The following is a 19,707-nucleotide window of genomic DNA, read 5'->3' on the forward strand; positions in this document are numbered from 1 at the left end:
TGTGATACTGGAGCACTTTCCTTTTTTTAATTTAATTGACTTCCTTACTTTAGAATCACCATTACTGTGGAATCGGTGTGCGGTTAGAAAATTTTACTACTAACAGAGATACAAAAGTGGGTGGTAGGTATAAAAAGGTTGACCACCCCTGTGCTACAGTGTTTAAAAATCTTTTGATGACTAATTTCCAAAGCAGATTTATTCAAGAGTAAGTCCCAATAAATACATTTAATTTTAAATACTTGTGCCTGTTTTGGAGGGGGTAATACTGCTTTGTATCTCCATATTGCAACGTGTCGCCTTTATTTTTATACCAAGTATTTACATGATTATATAAAACCATAGCAAGGAATAAAAGGCAAGCTAGAAAAATCTAAAATACTGTTAATACAAATGCATCTTGTCAAATGTTACTGTGGGCCTGATCAGGATTTTCACCTGTTATATTCCTGCTGCCCCTCACAGGTTTTCTATTTTGTCTTCCTCAAGAATTAGTCAGCTGCCTGTGCTGACAAATAATGCATTTTGGTATCTGAGTAAAAGAAAAAAAATATTGCCCATAAGAGCTGTGGGGACTTAATTGAATAAAGTATCATAATTACTGATATATTAACATATCCCTGTCTATCTGAAAATACTGGTCAGATCAGGGAGTACATATCAGACTGGTTGGATTTACCCCAGGTTTAAGAGTACAATATGGCTTGTTAGTGGCTGAAATTGGTTATAGAGTTGGGTTAACTCATCATCATAGGTAAATAACACAATTGTGTCAGCACAGCTTTGGTGAAGTGCAACTTGACTTGAAGGAGTATTAGTCCTTCCATTTAATATACAGTATATCTCTGTGGAGATACTTCATTGTGTAGCTGTGCTGACATAGCAGATTAAGGCATGGTTTACCAACTAGATTAGCTAAACTAAAGTCAAATCCACACAATTTTAACATATAGAACAAATCAGGCCATTGGTTTAAGTTAAAATGAAAGTTGGGAAATTTGTGTATAGCATGAACACAAGCATTGATTTTCACTCATTAGCACATCTGAACTCAGCCTATTTGTAGTGGTATCCTCAGAAAGATATTTGAATCAGGTCAGTTATTTGGCTTAATATTGAATATTCCCAACAATTTTAAACATAGTGACTGGACATAATATGCAATATATTTAGAATGAACAATTGGAGATCCTATACGGTATTGCAAAACCATTGATCTCTACTTTCTGAAACATCACATATATGATATCTATATATTTCAACAAGATTGATTAATTTTACTGAACTCCACTGGTTTTTATTTGTTCTGCTTGTTTTTTCATACAATGCTATCAGCATTATTTAATTTTATTTAAATTATATTTGCAAAAGTGCTGTACTTTTTGTTCTTAAGAAAGTTAATTAAAAAATAGGAAGGTAAAATGTCATCAAGTGACTGGTGATGGGCATCTCTTTAGGAATCCAAAAGAAGACACAATGATATGAAAACGATGCAAATGAAATAGATGGAATGACACAAGAGGGCAAGTTATTTGCATGATAATGTGTACAATTTTACTTTTCTTCTTATATTGCTGTGCATGTCCATAACAGGTCCAGGTAGTTTTGTCAGTCATACTGAAATAGTTTGTCATTGCCATATTCTGGGATGTTTTCCAATTTCCCAGTCTTGTTTTATCTGGGTTTTTTTTGGAAGAATTCAAAGCTACTATTCTCCAGATTGAAACCTTATCTTTGAATCACAGACAATGTAGCAAGATTATCACCTCCTGAGGCAGCTGATATCTATCAAAATATTAAATTTACTGACCATCCTATATATTTTTAAGGTTCTTGGTTGGCTAAACAAACTAAAAAACAAAAACAGCACAAGACAAAACAACGATGTTCAATAAAATGATCAACAAGAAAATAAGCTGAGAGGACAGAAAATAGAAGAACAGACGCTTGTTTCTTTGTTTACTCCCAACTTAAAAATAGCAAAAATTGCTGGAAAATAAGAGGAAAAGTAGTAATTCCAAACAGCTGTTGTTTTTAAGATGCAAGTTTGTTGCTTCTTCTTCATCATCATCATCTCTGCCATTGCTGATTGTGGAGATGTTTAAATATGATTCCATTCCAGGAAAAGTCAGAGCATGCACACATTGGATTCTCCTTGACTGCATGCAGTAACCTTGGATATCAGTGCAAGATGGCTCTGGGAGCATTTTTTCGAATCATCTTTTAATAAAATGTGTTAGTTCAAAAAGATTCCACCAGAGTCCTTATTTTTTGTTACCACAGACTAACAGGCATCTCTTTGCAAAACAGAAAAGGTGATATTTTGAAGGAATGGGAATGTGTCCACAAATTTTGGAACTTTATGGTAATCATCTGCAGGAGACAACTGACTTTTGCTAGTGTTATCAAAAATAATCCTAGTGTTACTTGTCATTTGTCTCCCTTGAATAAAACCTGTTTGATCATTATGAATCAATTGTTGAATAACCAACATTAACCTATTTGCAAGTATTTTAGTAAAGATTTTATAATCTACATTAGGTAATTAGATAGGTCTATAGTTTTTTGGTTGAGTAATATCTTGGTCTTCTTTGGGTATCGGATATAAAAGCTGTCTTCCAAGATGGGGGTACCTTACCTTCCGTTTGAATCTTATTAAATAATTCCTTAAGAGGTTCTACCATTTCTAATTGTAGATTTTTATAGTAAGCCGCTGTCAAGCCATCTGTACCAGGTGCCTTCCCTGCCTTTAACTGCTTAATTACCTGTAAAATTTCCCCCAAGTTTTTGGTTGATTCAGTCTTTGCCTCTGCTCTTCTTTAACTATGGGTATTTTTCCTTTGTCCAAGTAACTCTATATCTAGACCATTAATTTTGTCACCCTTGTACAGTTCTGTAAAAAATTCCCGGAAGACCTTTTGAATCTCACCCTGTTGAAACACTTCTTTCCCTCTATAGAGCAATTTAGCTATGTTATGAGATTTTTGTTTTTTCCTAATCTGATATGAGAAGTAACGTAAGATTAATTGTTAATGCACTAGAATACTTGGGAAAAAATAACCAAATCCCTGCCGCGCTCATATTTCTGGATGCTGAGAAAGCCTTTGATCGAGTTAATTGGCAATTCCTGTTGAAAACACTGCAAAAAATGCAAATAGGAGAATGTTTCTTACAATCAATTAAAGCAATATATCAACAGCAAATGGCTCAAATTATAGTTAATAGAAGTTTAACAGACTCTTTTCAAATTGAAAAAGGTACAAGACAGGGTTGTCCCTTGTCTCCATTACTGTTTATTATAACTTTGGAAATACTGTTGAACAAAATACGGGGCTTGGACGGTCTAAAGGGAATTAAGATTAGGCAGCAAGAATATAGAGTGCGTGCTTTTGCGAATGACTTGGTTATAATATTAAACCAACCGCAGGAATCTAGTATGATCTTAATGAATACGATTAACCAATACGGCCAAGTGTCAGGTTTTAAAATAAATCTATGGAAAACAAAAATACTAGCTATAAATATGAATACTAAACAAAAGGAAGAACTAGGAGGAATGATAGGATGTGAAACAGTTAAGAAGGTCAAATATTTAGGAGTTAATATTTCAACATCAAATGGGAAATTATATAAGTATAAATGAATCACTTTGGCATAGTATACAGACAGAGATGAAAAAATGGGACAAGTTACAGTTATCTTTGCTGGGAAGAATAGCAGCAGTGAAAATGAATATTTTACCTAAATTTTTATTTCTTTTCCAAATGCTACCTATACTCAAAAAAGATGTGAACCTGTTAGAATGGCAGAAGGGTATTAATAAATTTGTATGGGCAGGAAAGAAGCCGAGAGTAAAACTAAAAATAATGCAAGATGTGCGTGAGAGGGGAGGTTTGAAATTACCCAACCTAAAATTATATTATGATGCAGTTGTATTATCTGTAATTAGTGATTGGATTGATTTAACTAATGATAGGATACTTAATATCGAGGGGTATGATCTGGTATATGGCTGGCATGCTTACCTGTTATACAACAAAAAAGTGGACAAAAATTTTAAAAGTCATATTTTAAGGAATGCTTTACTGTGGGTTTGGAAAAAAGATCAATATAAATTAAATGATAAGATACCCATGTGGGCAATTCCTAGACATGCAATAGAAAATATGAACATAGCACAAAAACAGGATATAACTACTTACAGACAGCTTCTTACCCTAGAAAGGGGTGTATTACAACTAAAATCCTTAGATGTATTAAAAGAGGAAAAGGTAATTCAAACATGGTTCCAGTATGGACAGCTACAGGCCAGGTGGAAAACAGATTAAAAAATTGGTTTCATGCAAGTCGAGGATAACTTATTTAAACAAATAAGAGATCAAAGTTTAATGCATATAAAGAGGATATACAATGTATTAGTACAGATGGATTCCGAAACATAATTAGTTAAAGACTGTATGATAAAGTGGGCTCAGAATAATGAAGAACCAATAATGTTGGATACATGGGAAAGAATCTGGGTAAGAAATGTAAAATTTACACAAGCCCAAAACCTGAGAGAAAATTTTTATAAGATGTTTTATAGATGGCATTTGGATCCTAAAACGTTGGCTTCTATGTATCCGAATTTACAACCCAAATGCTGGAGATGTGGTTCTCTCGATGCTACATATTTTCATATATGGTGGACTTGCCAAAAGGTTAAGGCATTTTGGATAAAAATATGGTGGATTATGCAAAATGTTCTTTAAAAAAGGATAAAGTTTACTCCTCAGTTATTTTTGTTAGGTATAATTACTGACTGTACAGCTGTAGAGATTAATTTGATTTTGCACTTAATAACTGCAGCAAGATTGTTGGTGGCGCAACACTGGAAGAAGGAAGACTTGCCTACAATTCAAGAATGGACATTGAAAGTCACAAATTTAGCCGAGATGGCTAAAATATCTGCATATCTTAAGGACCAATCAAACAAGATATAAACGAGACTGGAAAAAATGGATTGATTATATACAAAATAAATATGGGACTAGGTAATTCCAGATAGTTTATGATTAAGATCAGGAATTATATAAATTGTTTAGAGTTAGCTTAGCAAGGAGGAGCTAAGCTCAATGTAAAGATGTTATCAATTTTTTTTATTCTTTTTTTCAATATATTTTAGACTGTCTTTGTTAAAGATCTGTACCATGTATGTTTTTTTATGTTTTATTAAACACTTATAGGCCGCCCTTTTCCCTGAGGGGACTCAGGGCGGCTTACAATAATGAGGGAGGGGAGTGCAAGACAAGACATAAAAGAAAATGTGAGTAAAAATAATTAACAATAAAAGCACAACATTCACTCGGCATTCGGGCAGGGAGAGAGTAAAGTCCTATCCCCAGGCCTGACGGGATAGCCAGATTTTAAGGGCCATGCGGAAGGCCTGGACGGTGGTGAGGGTGCGGATCTCCACGGGGAGATTGTTCCATAGCGTCGGAGCTGCAACTGAGAGGCTCTCCTCCGCGTAGTCGCCAGTCGGCACTGACTGGCGGATGGAATTCGGAGGAGGCCTACCCTGTGCGACCTGATGGGACGCAGGGAGGTGATTGGCAGAAGGCGGTCTCTCAAATAGTCAGACCCACTACCATGGAGCGCTTTGTGGATGGTAAGTAGGACCTTGAAGTGCACCTGGAGATCAACAGGTAGCCAGCGCAGCTCACGGAGGATCGGTGTTATGTGGGCGAACCGCGGTGCGCCCACGATCACTCGCGCGGCCGCATTCTGGACTAGCTGAAGTCGCCGGATGCTCTTCAAGGGCAGCCCCATGTAGAGCACATTGCAGTATTCCAGCCTAGAGAGCACAAGGGCTCGAGTGACTGTTGTGAGGGCCTCCCGGTTCAGGTAGGGCCGCAACTGGCACACCAGGCGAACCTGGGCAAATGCCCCCCTGGTCACAGCTGACAAGTGATGGTCAAAATTCAGCTGTGGGTCCAGGAGGACTCCCAAGTTGCGGACCCTGTCTGAGGGGTATAAATTTTGCCCCCCCAGCCTGATTGATGGAACATTAGCCAAATTGTTGGGAGGAAAACACAACAGCCACTCGGTCTTTTCCGGGTTGAGTACCAGTTTGTTAGCTCTCATCCAGTCTTTAACAGCCTCAAGGCCCCGGTTCATCACGTCCACCGCTTCATTGAGTTGGCACGGGACGGAGAGATACAACTGTGTATCGTCCGCGTATTGATGGTATTTTATCCCGTGCCTCCGAATGATCTCGCCCAGCGGTTTCATGTATATGTTGAATAGTAGGGGGGATAAGACCGAGCCCTGCGGCACCCCATAAGTTAGGGGCCTCGGGGACGATCTCTGCCCCCCCACCAACACCGACTGCGACCTGTCCGAGAGGTAGGAGGAGAACCACTGCAAAACAGTGCCGCCCACCCCCACCTCCCGCAGTTGTCGCAGAAGGATACCATGGTCGATGGTATCGAAAGCCGCTGAGAGGTCAAGGAGAACCAGGATGGACGCATGGCCTCCATCTCTGGCTCTCCAGAGATCATCGGTCAATGCGACCAAAGCGGTTTCTGTGCTGTAACCGGGCCTGAAGCCGGACTGGAAGGGGTCAAGATAGTTAGCTTCCTCCAAGGTACGCTGAAGCTGGAAGGCCACCACCTTCTCAACAACCTTCCCCACAAAGGGGAGGTTGGAGACTGGACGGTAGTTATTAAGAACTGCTGGATCCAAAGACGGTTTCTTCAGGAGGGGCCTCACCACCGCCGCCTTAAGCGCGGTGGGGAAGTACCCCTCCCGAAGAGAGGCGGTAACAACCGCCTGGATCCAGCCTCGTGTCACCTCACTGCTGTTGGCAACCAGCCAGGAGGGACACGGGTCCAGTATACAGGTGGAGGCACTCACAGCTCGCATAGCCTTGTCCACATCCCCGGAGGCAACATCCTGAAACTCAACCCAGAGATGGTCTGCCAGATCATTCCCTTGTGTCTCGGCTGGATCTGCAGGAGTGGAGTCCAGGTCCGATCGAAACCGAGCAACTTTGTCCGCCAAGAACTGAACATACTCCTCAGCCTTACCCTGTAGGGGGTTCCCCGTCCCCCTCCTATTTAGGAGGGAGCGGGTTATCCTAAACAAGGCGGTATGGGTTCTGGGAAGTCGGGGGAGGGAAGGCTGGGGGTGGTTGGGGGGGAGGGTGGGAGGGTTATATATCAGGTTTGACGAGACGTGTTAGATTTTAATGTAATTTGACTCCACATGTATACTGTCTTCTCTTATATTTTCAATACTATTATTATTATTATTTTCTTTAAAACTAGGATATGTTAAGTATATTGATATGACGCGGAAATACACCAATGAGAGGAGTGGGAAACAGAAGGGAGAAGAAAGATGGGAAGAGAGGGATAGGAGAGAGGGTAAGGGAGGAAGATGAGGATGAGGATAAGGAGGAGTGGAATGTAGAGAGAGGAGAAGGAGAAAGGAAGGGGAAGTAGAGTAGGAAAGGATGATGGAGGGAAAATAGGAAGTTGTAGAGAGGTAGAAGAAAGAGGTGCATGGAGAGCAGAAGAGCTATAATGGGTTTTTATTTTTCTGGGCATTGTTGACAAGAGGAAATGATGTAATTATTATTTAATACTATATGATACTGGCTATGTATAGTATACATGTGATTGTATGTTATGAAAATGGAAATAAAAATATTTTCAAATAAAATAAAAAAATAATAATCCTAGTGTGTGTTTAAATCTGTGGAAACTGAAATACAAGTAAAATTATAAATAGCTTACATAGAAGCTTGCATGCTGGCAAACTTATTTTTTTTTTTAAAAATAAGCTTTTAAAATCCTATTAACTAATAATTGGGTTCGTTTATATTGTGGATTCAATGATTGGTTTAGCTGTTTTTATAATTGGTGTTTTCATTTGTACTGCAGCATAGTGGAAACCTATAATTACATTTAATTACATCTAAAGGAAAATTGAATGCTAATATTCAAAAACATTAACTGTAACGTGTCAAAAGAGCAATAACATCAGGGCTAGTTGCTTAGTGTAAATTCCATAAGGAAAGGCATTCTCAACTTTCACATCCTTAATTGATTTGCCAGGTATAAAATTCTCCAAAGTTTTCAAGTTTAGTTAGCTACATAGAGTACATTAGAAACTATTATATTTACATATCTTAAATGTTTACATTAAATGCTTACATTTAAGATATCTTAAAAGATATCTTGATATTTGATTTAAACTATTTTATTAAAAATCATTAAAACACTTTAAATCTATTGTGAATCTACTTACATTAAAAGCTGAACTTGAAAATCATATTTGAAATTCTTAAACTATTTTGGAGACAAGGCAATTTAATAATATGCATTTTTTTTTAAAAAAGCATGCAAAGTTGATTTAGCTGTGTATCAGTTGTAAACTCTCAGAATTATCTGAATGAAATAGATGAGTTGTTTAGAACAGATCTATAGGATCATGTCTTAAAGTAGTTGTAGTAGGTGACCTTTAGAACTCAATGAGACAGGAAATCTCAGGTCCACTGGCTTGTCTGGGAATTTGAAAGATTTCTGGAATAAGGCAGAAGGAAATAATTCTGTTCTGTTGTCAAAAAAACTGAATGTTATGGTTAAGTTCAATGTACAGGAATCCTTGTCTATCTACACTTGAAAATGCAGAATTTAGGGTGGGAGGAGTGAGCAAGTGCTGAGTGACCATGACTGGAGGAAGAGAATTCTTTTAATACAGGCTTCCTCTACAAAGGCTGGATTCCCAAATTCCAAAAGGCCATGTAGGCTGGAAATTCTGGAAGTTGCAATCTGTTTCCAGAAGCTACCAGATTGTGACAAAGGTCCTTTACCAAAAGAGAGAAGATTAATTTGTGGTTTCAAGCTGTGATGTCTGTATACTAGAAAGCTAATAATTAGATATGACTTCAGGTTATTTAAAAGGAATGTAGATTCTGTGATCATTTATTTCATCTGTAAATGCCTGTCCCAAGCTACTGATTTATGAATTAGCAGTATGCTGTACTTTATATCTGAGAACAAATGAGGGGTTTAGAGATAACAAAATGCCAGTCCAGTTTCTGCAAGGATCTAATAGAAAACAAAGTCTCTTGAGAGCTACTCCAAGTGAAGGGATAAAGATATATATATCTTTATATAGATATATAGATAGATATATAGATATTGACTTCCTATTTTAAATAAATGTTCTCAGGTGCTCTGGAGAGAACATCGAAATAACAAGGTTCTGTCATGATACACCCAAAATCAAGTTGTGTTTTTTGTCCAAAAATACTTTTCCAATACATATACTGATAGAAATGCTAATGGCTTTTCAGGGAGGATGTTATTTTTGATTCTACACTGAATATCCTGTTAAAACCATTTATCTGCTACTGTCATTTCATTTTGTTGCTTTTTTTTCAACCTTTATGCTATCCAATCACTTTCCCAGATTGTCCAAAGCACCTTTGTGTCCTGAGGTACTGTGCTAGTCCCTTTTTAACATTCTGATACCTCAATACTCTTGAACAATAGCTATTGAATTACAGAGCTGGAAGTGGTATTTCTTCCCATTGAAAATCCATTAAGGAAGGAAAGGATGAAATTGCTAAACAATATATCTTGATAGCTTGCACCACTAGGAGCCTGTTGCCTGGAGGAACTCTATTTTTAAGAATTTGAAAGCAAGGAAATATTCATCAAGTATCTGAAATATTATATTTAAAAAATTCTGATTGAATATTTATTCTTACTCTTATAATGTTCTTCTCTCCATGTTTGGTGAAAACCTAGGTTGCAGGAACAGACATTTTTTTTTAAAAAAACATGCTTTGTTAGATAATCAACAACAGCCAATTTATTTTTCAGGAGATTTGTAGATGGAGCACAATTTAAAATCATAACATAGCAGCCAGTATACTATTTATTGAATATATATTATTCTCTACACTTTGGAATATTGGGAGTTGTGGTGGTGGTTATAAAATAAGAATTGGGTTTTTTTTAAGATGATGAAGCTAACACCAAGTCTACATCAGTACCAAGAAAAATAGTCAATAAATGAAAAATTATATCTTCCCATTAACTAGAATCTAAATAACAGCATTTTAAATTGTCAGCTGTAAAATGTACCTTTGTCCCTGTACTATTCAGTGGCATTAAATTCAGATCAGAAAAAGAAGGTGGTAGCTTGCTTCTATTAGTGGAGCTTTTTATTATTTAGTTGCAAGAATATTAAAAATAGTTTTAGTCACTTTATGCAAAGGGCCATGCAGATCTAGTTAAAATGTACAAAAGTTGAGCAGATGTAAGATAGGACAGAATTTCTATAGTAATTGTTGTTTGGCAGAATTTACTTGTTGAAAAAGCACAGTTCCTGAAACTTTTGTGTAACATTCGGGTGATCTTTCTTGCATCTAGTCATTAATGTTAATGGCTCAAAGAATGTGAGGCTGAATGGTCGGCCCCACACATTTTCACCTCACCAAATCTGGCCCTCCTTGTAAAAAGTTTTGACACCCCTACTTTAAGGTAAAGGTTCCCCTCGCACATATGTGCTAGTTATTCCCACTCTAGTGGGCGGTGTTCATCTCTGTTTCAAAGCCGAAGAGCCAGCGCATTCTGAAGACATTTCTGTGGTCATGTGGCTAGCATGACTAAACATTGAAGGTGCACGGAACACTTACCCCTCCCACCAAAGGTGGTTCCTATTTTACTACTTGCATTTTTACATGCTTTCAAACTGCTTAGGATTAGAACCGCCAAACTGCCGACCTTTCTGATCGACAAGTTCAGCATTTTAGCAACTTAGCCACCACGTCTTCCCCTTACAACTGGGCTATTATTTTTTTTTAAGCCCACGGGACTCCATAGGCTTTGCTGAAGATCTTGTCTCTATATACAGACAAGACTTACAACCAATTGTTTACAACCAATTGTTTACAACCATTTGAAGTTACAACACTGAAAAAAGTGACTTATGACTTCATCCTCATGCGTATGACCATCACACACTCATCCATCACTCACACAAGAGCCCACTACTTCTGCCCAGTTCTGAATGGCTCACAGCCCAGGAATTGGGGATCCATTATAGAAGATCCTCTACGAATGAGATGATGAATTGAAACTAACTGCAGGGGATGTTTAGATTGCATATATCCTCAAGTTACAACGGCACTGAAAATGTGACTTATGACCGTTCTTCACACTTATGACCACTGCAACATCCCCATGGTCATGCGATCATCCTCATGTTAGTTGTTGTTAGTTGTGAGAGTCTTCCCCAGCACCATAGTTCAATTCTTTGGCGCTCAGCCTTTCTTATGGTCTTCATAGCCATACATTACAACTGGAAAAATCACAGCTTTAACTATACACACTTTTGTTGGTAGGGTGATGTCTCTGCTTTTTAGTATGCTGTCTGGATTTTCCATAGCTTTCCTCCCCAGGAGCAAGCGTCTTTTAATTTCTTGGCTGCAGTTCCCGTCTGCCGTGATCTTGGAGCCCAGGAAAATAAAATCTGTCACCACTTTCATTTCTTCCCCATCTATTTGCCAGGAATTGAGAGGTCAGATGGCATGGTCTTAATTTTCTTAATGTTGAGTTTCAAGCCAACTTTTGCACTCTCCTTCACTCGCATCAAGAGGTTTTTTAGTTCCTCTTCACTTTCTGGCATTAGAGTGGTATCATATGTCTATCTGAGCTTGTTGATATTTCTCCCAGCAATCTTAATTCCAACTTTTGATTCATCTAGCCCCGCCTTTCTCATGATGTGCTCTGCATATAAGTTAAATAGGCATGGTGATAGTATGCAGCCTTGCCCTACGCCTTTCCCAATTTTGAACCAAACAATGATTCCATGTCCAGTTCTCACTATTGCTTCTTAACCCGCATGTAGGTTTCTCAAGAGACAAATAAGATGGTCTGGTACTCTCTTTAAGAACTTCCACAATTTGTTGTGATCCACACAATCAAAGGCTTTAGCATAGTCAATTAAGCAGATGTTTTTTCTGGAGTTCCTTAGCTTTCTCCATGATCCATCGTATGTTGGCAATTTGATATCTACTTCTTCTGCCTCTTCGAAATCCTGCCTGTACTTCTGGTAGTTCTCAATCCACATACTTCTGGAGCTTTTTGAGTATAACTTTACTAGCATGTAAAATAAGTGCAATGGTGCGATAGTTTGAACATTCTTTGGCATTGCCCTTCTTTGGAATTGGAATGTAAACTGACCTTTTCCAATCCTGTGTCCACTGTTGAGTGTTCCAAATTTGCTGACAAATTGAGTGTAGCACTTTGATTGCATCATCTTTTAAGATTTCGAATAGCTCAGTTGGAATACTGTCACCTCTACTAGCTTTGTTGTTGTTCAGATTTTCTGAGGCCCATTTGACTTCACATTCTAGGATGTCTGACCACCCCATCGTGATTATCAGGGACTTTAAGCTGGTTCTTGTATAGTTCTTCTGTGTAATTTTGCCACCTCTTCTTAATCTCTTCTGCCTCTATTTGGTCCCTGCCATTGTTGTCCTTTATCATATCCACCTTTGCATGAAACGTTCCCTTCATATCTCCAATTTTCTTGAAGAGATCCCTTGTCCTCCCTATTCTATTGTTTTCTTCTATTTCTTTGCACAGTTCATTTAAGAAGGCATTCTTATCTCTTCTAGATATTCTCTGGAATTCTCATGGTAACATGATCAAAATTCAAGCACTTGGCCACCAGCATCCATTTATTATGGTTGCAGCATCCCAGAGTCATGTGATCAGCATTTGCAACTTTCCCAGTCAGCTTCTGACAAGCAAAATCAATGTGGAGAAAACGGATTCCCTAATGACCGCTTGATGCAGAAAAGGTCATAAAGTCAGGCAAGACTCACTTAACCCACCATCCAGTCAGAGCTGAAGCTTCTTCAGCTCTGACTTGATGGTGGGGAACTGAAGACAGAGTTGAAGAAGCTTCTTGGATGAGAAGCGAAACTTCTTCAAAGAAAAAACCAGAAAGCCCAATGGCCTTTTGAAAAAGCATCTCTGGGACAACCATGACTTGGATGACTGATAATCTCCATAGACATATCAATACTCCAATAGTGTGCAATACTGCAAAAGCACCACACTGAAGTAAGATGGCCCTGAAATAACACAACCTTACTTAGTTGTGAACCGAAATTAAAATGGGAAATCCATTTGGGAGACTGGGGCAAGCCCTACCTTAAAGCCTAACTCTTCATTTGAAACTTGCTTTGATCGGACTTCACATTCTGGTATGACAAACATAAAAGTCCATTGGAGGCGTGATCACATTGGCTGCTTCTACAGGACTCGGGTAATTACTTCGGCCGCCCGTGGAGTTAATGAACGTCGAGATTATTATTAGGTCCGCGTCCTGCGACCCGCGAGTTCAGTCGGTCAAGGCGGATCAGAGCGAGCAATACAGACTTGAGCTTTCAGGAACAAGGGGCAGCGCAAGTCTGGCTTGTTGGGAGGGGCGTGATGCAAGGAGCCCACTCCCCCCTGCCTCCTGCGATTTATTCACTCAGAACGGGGCTCGTTTCACGGGTGAGGTGCTTTCCTGATTAAAGAGGTCCGCATCACAATTCTGTCAATCACCCATTACCGTTCGTCGTACTGTAACTGGAATCTGCGCCCGGTACTGATCCGTAGCAACGCCCTTTTTTTACACGGGGTTTCCGAGTCTGATTATCTAGAGTTTCAACCGTGCGGCGCACCTATCCTTGGCGGGCTATCTAGCCACGCCTCCGCGGCATCTTTCTCCTAATAATGAAGGTAGCGTCGTCTCGTTGGTCTTCGCCTGAATCTATTTCTTCTATTCCTGCCTTAATAGGCCTTTTGTCGGCAATTATTGGTTAGGGCAGGCGTCAATCCTGCTCCTCGCTCACCTCCTCCCTTTAACGCTATTGGACTATTTCTTTGCCATTCCTGAAGCTGTCCGTACCCCTTTTTCCTTTTGACCTATCGATCTCCGAGACGGGAACTTGGCCGACCGCTGATTGGATGTGGGTGTGCAATAGGGTTAGGCTGCGCGACGGGTATATTTACCCGGCGGCTGAGCACGCTGTTGCGTGAGGTGCTTCCCGTCTCTCTCGTGCGTGTCTGCCTCGTTCGGAGTAAAACCTCCTCTCGTCCAGCTCCGCCTCACCCTCAGGTTGGTTTGGCAGGGTAGGCCGGGTCACGTCCTTCACGGGGCTGCAAACGGCTCCGTCGTCACCATCACCATAGATGCATAGGGCCCGAGCGGCGGCAGCGACAGCAGTCCTCCTCCTCCCCCAGTTCCTCACTCCGGGCTCGGGCTCTCTCGGGCTCCACGGCCTCTTCTCGGTTCCAGAGCGGGGCGGAGGAAGGAGATGCCGCAGACTGCTTCTGGGTGGGGGCGGGGGCATCGATCCTGTTTTAACGGCCCTGCAGGCGGCTTATGGCCAAAGGGTTTTGAAGTCCGCCCGTCGGCGTTGGACTTGGCGAGTGGCGGAATGAGGAGGACGTGGTGGGGTGGGAGGGCCGGCAGCGAGCGAGCTTCGTTTTTCTCTCTCTCTGCTTCTTTGTAATGCGGGAATATATGGCTGCGGGAGCGAATTGGCGGCGTTAGCAGGCCCCGCCGGCCAAGGGATGTGAAGGACGGGAGGGTCGGCCTAACGCACGCGCGTGGCCGGCAGGATCGTGCTTTGGGGCTTGAAGGTGGACGGCGACTCTCAAGCCCGCCCCGGAGACGGTAGTTACACCGGTGCCAAATCTCTGCCTCTGCCTTGTGGTGCCCTGAGGGGGAGGGGGGGGGAGAAGGTGGCCCCGCGCCCTGAATAGCTCAGTGAAGGGAGGTGGTACCTGAGCGGTCTGTAAAACGCCTCGGGCCTGCCAAGGGGACGAAGCGGGGACGCTAAGGCTCTTCTCTTCCCGATTAAAAAAAAAAGGACGAAAATCCACGACGCTTGGCCGTCTTAGGCGGGTGTAGCGGCGGGAGAATGGTAAAACGAAAGAGGCGTGAGAGAGAGAGGCCGGTCCTTTTTTTTTTTTTACCGTAGCAGAAATAACTGCATGTAGAGGACAATGGTGTCCTTCAATTGCGAAGGGGAAAAAAAGAAGAAGCAGGGATTGGGTAAAGGGGGCAGCGCTACAAAGTGAACCAAGGTGGCGGCGGCTTTATTGTGAGACACTGGTGTCCAGCTCCGAGCTTTGTCTGTCGCCTCACCGAATTGACAATTTCATTCCACCACCATCAACAGCAGATCTAAGTGGGAATAAATGCTGCTGGTAGAATGAAATTGTCAATTCGGTGAGGTGACAGATAGATGATATATATGTAAATAAAAACCACACACAATTTTGTTAAGGGGCTAAAAATCAAGTCCTTTCTTCCTCAGCCCTGTTTGTGTGCAGATAGGTATGCAAAAGAATGCACAAAATCTCTGCATTTAAAATCAGATAGGTATGCAAAAGAATGCACAAAATCTCTGCATTTAAAATCATAGACATGGATTTTTCCAATAATTTTGAGCCCTTTACGTTTCACCTGTCAGGGGGTTCTACTCTTAAACCCCAGGAGTCTTAAATGAAATCATTCACTTAGCAATAGAAATCTGGGGTGAACATTGTAACTTATATGTAAACTGTGTCAAGTGGGAGCTTTATAATCTTAATGCTGAGTAGTGCAGGGTGTAGCCATGTTTCCAGTCAGTGCTATTTTTGTCCTATCAACAGCATTACCTTTAGGAAGTGTTGCTGGATCTAAGTTTTATGTATACGACCCCTTTATAACTTGCTATTTAAAAGCCAAGAAAGTTGTGATTTGAATATAGTAGTACACTGAATATAGTTCTATTAAACTCAATACCACAATTTATTTTAGACATGTCAGTAATGTTCCCTTAAGTTAAAGACCACAATGAAATATCCTAATGGGTATTTTGATCTTTGTGCTGGTGTTACATACTAGTGACACAAGTGATTTTTGGAGCCTGACATGATGGTATTTATCTTATTCCAAACAATTGTAGCTAAATAGAGTTTTATTTTAAGTGCATATGAAAAATTGATTTCCCTCCCCCCTTTCATGCTTTTTAATATTCCCCTTACAAGGAATGCCGTAGATTTTTTTGTCAGAACTTTTTTCACACAAAGCTGCAGCAACAGGAAAAAAAATCTAGCTTGACTTCCTTTGCTGGGTTTGGCAAAATATTTATAGGGTAACATGGCTTGGTAACATGCATTCTGCATTCTAACTTAAAATAAAGGAATAATTTGTATGAAGAGAAGGGAAGTTTTCATGCATCTCCTTTTGGTGTCATTACTTTGTAAGTACGTCAACTAGCGTTCCATTGAGAACAAGTTTGAAAATGGTGCTCTAAATTATTCTTTTACTAACTTGCCACAAAAAGTATTAAAAAAAAACGTGCATCTCCAACCGATTGAGGAATTGCTGTAAAGACATTTTTTCCTTGATTTTTTTTTAAAGATTGGACCATATGTGATAGCTTCTTTATGAATGTAGAAAGCTGACCAAATGTTAACGGAATTTATATCCCTCTTGCTGGCAAAGAGTTTTACTGTGAATTTCTAAATGTTGGGAATATGTTGCTAAATCACATTCTTTTATTTGTGTTAGTATTGTATATATAACCAAAGGAAAGCCTTGGACAGGACATTTTTATGGAGACCAGTGTATAGTGGGAGAAGAGTTCATAGTGGAGGAACTACCATTTTGTCAACCATGTTGAGTATTCTAGTGAGGATGAAAAGGAAAGTTTTTCCTTTTCTGACATGTCTGTTCCTTTGATAAAAAAGTAGAAGGAGCAGTGGAAATATTAGGGTAGTTTCTCCTACTCTGGGATAAGATTTGCACATTTTACTATTGAAACAGTGGCTGCAGAGATGGAAATTTCTGCTTTTAACCTAAGAACTTCCATAGCAGGTTTGCCTCACTGATGGTTTAATCCTATAGCTATTGTTAACTCTTAAGATGTAAGAGTAAAAATTAGCTCAATGCATTTTAAAAGCATCCCCATCTGCAAAAAGTATCTTTCACAGTGATGGGGAATATATGATAACTCTTAGCACCTAGTGCTCAATGGGAAAGACTACTAGATGTTTGGTATCTGACGGCCAAAGTTCCCCAATCCATAGTTAAATATAGGGTGAATATTAAATAATGACATAAGAGTACATAATATGTAATGGTTGAATAAAATCCAGAAAGTACTAGAGAAAAATGGATTGCCCTCCATGTATAGGTACTGTTCTGATTATTTCAAAAGGCTAAAATTAATTGATATTAGCTAAAATAAAAAAGGTGGTTAAACAGATGTTAACAGTTGACGATAAAGAGCTACTTTTAATGATAAATATTTAAAAAATCATAATAATGAACACATTGTTTTTTGAAAATGCTAGTAATAGTTGTTGCTAGACCTTCTTGAATTAGCTCACCAGTGTTGCTGTCTAATTCATAGAAATCAGCATGAATTCTATGTAGTGTGCCATGGGGTTGATGTTCTCTCGTATTCAGAAACTACATGAAGCTGCTGGGTGAAATTCATCGCCTCATGCTGTTGATATCCAATTATATCTTTCTCCTTCTGTGTAATCAATTGATGTTGTGTCCCAGTGCCTGGAGCTTATAGGGAGCTGGATGTGGAACAACATGCTTCAACTGAGCCCTGGAAAGAATGAATGGCTCCCAAGATTTCGGGGCCCTCCGATTCAGGAACTTTACCATCTTTGTTATAGGATAGATTCCCAAAGCATCAATTTGGTACAAAATGTGATGATGTAGGCAATTATGTGTTCCCTTGGCAAAACCAAGGTGTTGGTTTGGCTTTTAAAGCCCTTTATGACATGGGGCACACTATTTGAAGGACCGACCACTCTCCCTGATTATCTCTGGCTGTTCGATCAAGTCTAGCAGAAAAGGTATGTTGTGAGACTACAAAAATGTTACACATGGTAAGACCCAGGAGGTGGACCTTTTATCCTTTGTGGAACCTAATTCTCCTCAAGGTGAAACTGGCCCCATCGGAAGTCCCTAAAAGCATGATTGTATCAATAGGCTAAGGGGTCTCCAGGAAATGGTTGCATTGTCTATAATTTCAAATCCTCTACTAGTTTGTAACACCAATCAATATGTTTAATTCTATTTTTATATGTTTTTGTTTTTATTATATGCTACTCATAGTCACAGTTTGTGATATTGGCAGGTTATGAGGTTATTAATGATAGTTGTGCAAATTTTAGTTTTTATTTCTATGTCCTGAACTCCTCCTTTTGAGTTCCCTACATGCAATTGAAAATTCTTACACTGAGAAGGACTTTAATCATTTCTATCAGTTTATATTGCCTTACTATCTGAATCCAAGTTTCAGCATTTTTGGTCACCATGATTAAAATGGGGTGCCTTAAAGAGTGACAACAGATGCTCCCAAATGTGATATTGTACAGATGGATAGATGATGTAGTTGAAAGCAACTGAGGAAAATGCAGGGTCAGTTTCATTCTATATTTTTTTCTTCTGCTGCTGCCAAATGTACATAGCATATAGTATCCATCACATTCCTTCTTGCTGAATGATCAAAATCTCTAAGCAGCTTATGAAAACTATTTCACAGTTTTAAAAATGTGACAACAGGAAAAAAATAGATTGCATGCCAGACTGAAAAAAGTTATATTAATCCCCTGGCTTGAAGAATAATATTTCCAATAAACTTCTGTTGGGTATAATCCTTTTACCTGTAACATCTTATTGTAAGTTATTCCCATGCATTTAGTGATAGGGTGAGTACCTGCAGATTATGTGTATGAAGCTGATTTCCCTGGAGTCTTCTGGAACATTTCAGTTTAGATCAGGGGGGTCAGACTATTTCATTGAGGGCTGCATCAGGGTTGTGCTTGACCTGGGGGGGGGGGCTGAGTGGATGTGGTCAGGATGGGCATGGCTCGCCTGATGTCACTTGTGTCGGTGGGGGCTGTGGGGGCCCGAGTGCTCTGCCAGCAAAAATGAGCTCCAGAGCTCCATTTTTTACTGTGATTGCCTCCTGCAACCCTCTGCCAGTGAAAACAGAGCTCTAAAGGGCCTCACACAACTCCTGCAAGCTCCATTTTTGCTGGCAGAGGCACCACGGGTAGGTCCTTCGCTATTTCCAGAGTGGCCCTGCGGGCCAGATCTAAGCATCCCACGGGCCTTGAGTTTGACACCTCTGCTCTAAAAGGCAGATCCATTCCTTCCAGTTCCTAAATAGTTGATACCTAAGTATAGTCTTACTTTTATAACTTTCCAGTTACATATATTGGAATTTCTGACTATAGTAGTCTCGATTTATAACCATAATTGAGCCTAGAATTATTATTGTAAATCATAGTGGCCATTAATCGGGTCACTGCCTGATTTAGGTGCCTAATTTTTTGATTTTTTTTATGCTGGCCGTTAAATGAGCAGCATAGTCGTTAAACAAATGTATTATATCCGTCTTTTTTATTGGAAATCAGAAGTAAACCTGGGAAACCAGAAACAAATGCTGAATGATACTGTAAACAGCTATGAATGTGAACAGTTGCCAAGTGCCCAAAATGAGACCAGAAGACTGGTAGGGAGAGAACATGTGGCTATGCCAAACTCCACCTTTTTGGTAGCCCATTGTAATTTCGGGCAGTCACTAATCAAGGTCGGTCTATATAGGATTTTCTTGCTGAAGGGAAA

The 19,707-nt window shown here is 39.8% G+C and overlaps 1 protein-coding gene across 5 annotated transcripts in view; it reads left to right on the plus strand.

The window, feature by feature from the left end:
• The first annotated feature begins 14,069 nt into the window (after positions 1–14,069).
• Positions 14,070–19,707, plus strand: part of G3BP1 (G3BP stress granule assembly factor 1) — a 30,811-nt gene continuing 25,173 nt past the window's right edge. For all 5 annotated transcript variants that reach the window (XM_032209522.1, XM_032209524.1, XM_032209523.1 and 2 more), the window contains exon 1: positions 14,070–14,175. The gene's annotated coding sequence lies outside the window, so the exon portion shown is untranslated. The remainder of the gene's footprint in view (positions 14,176–19,707) is intronic.

Source organism: Thamnophis elegans, chromosome 2 (assembly GCF_009769535.1).
Source record: "Thamnophis elegans isolate rThaEle1 chromosome 2, rThaEle1.pri, whole genome shotgun sequence".
Lineage (NCBI taxonomy): Eukaryota > Metazoa > Chordata > Lepidosauria > Squamata > Colubridae > Thamnophis > Thamnophis elegans.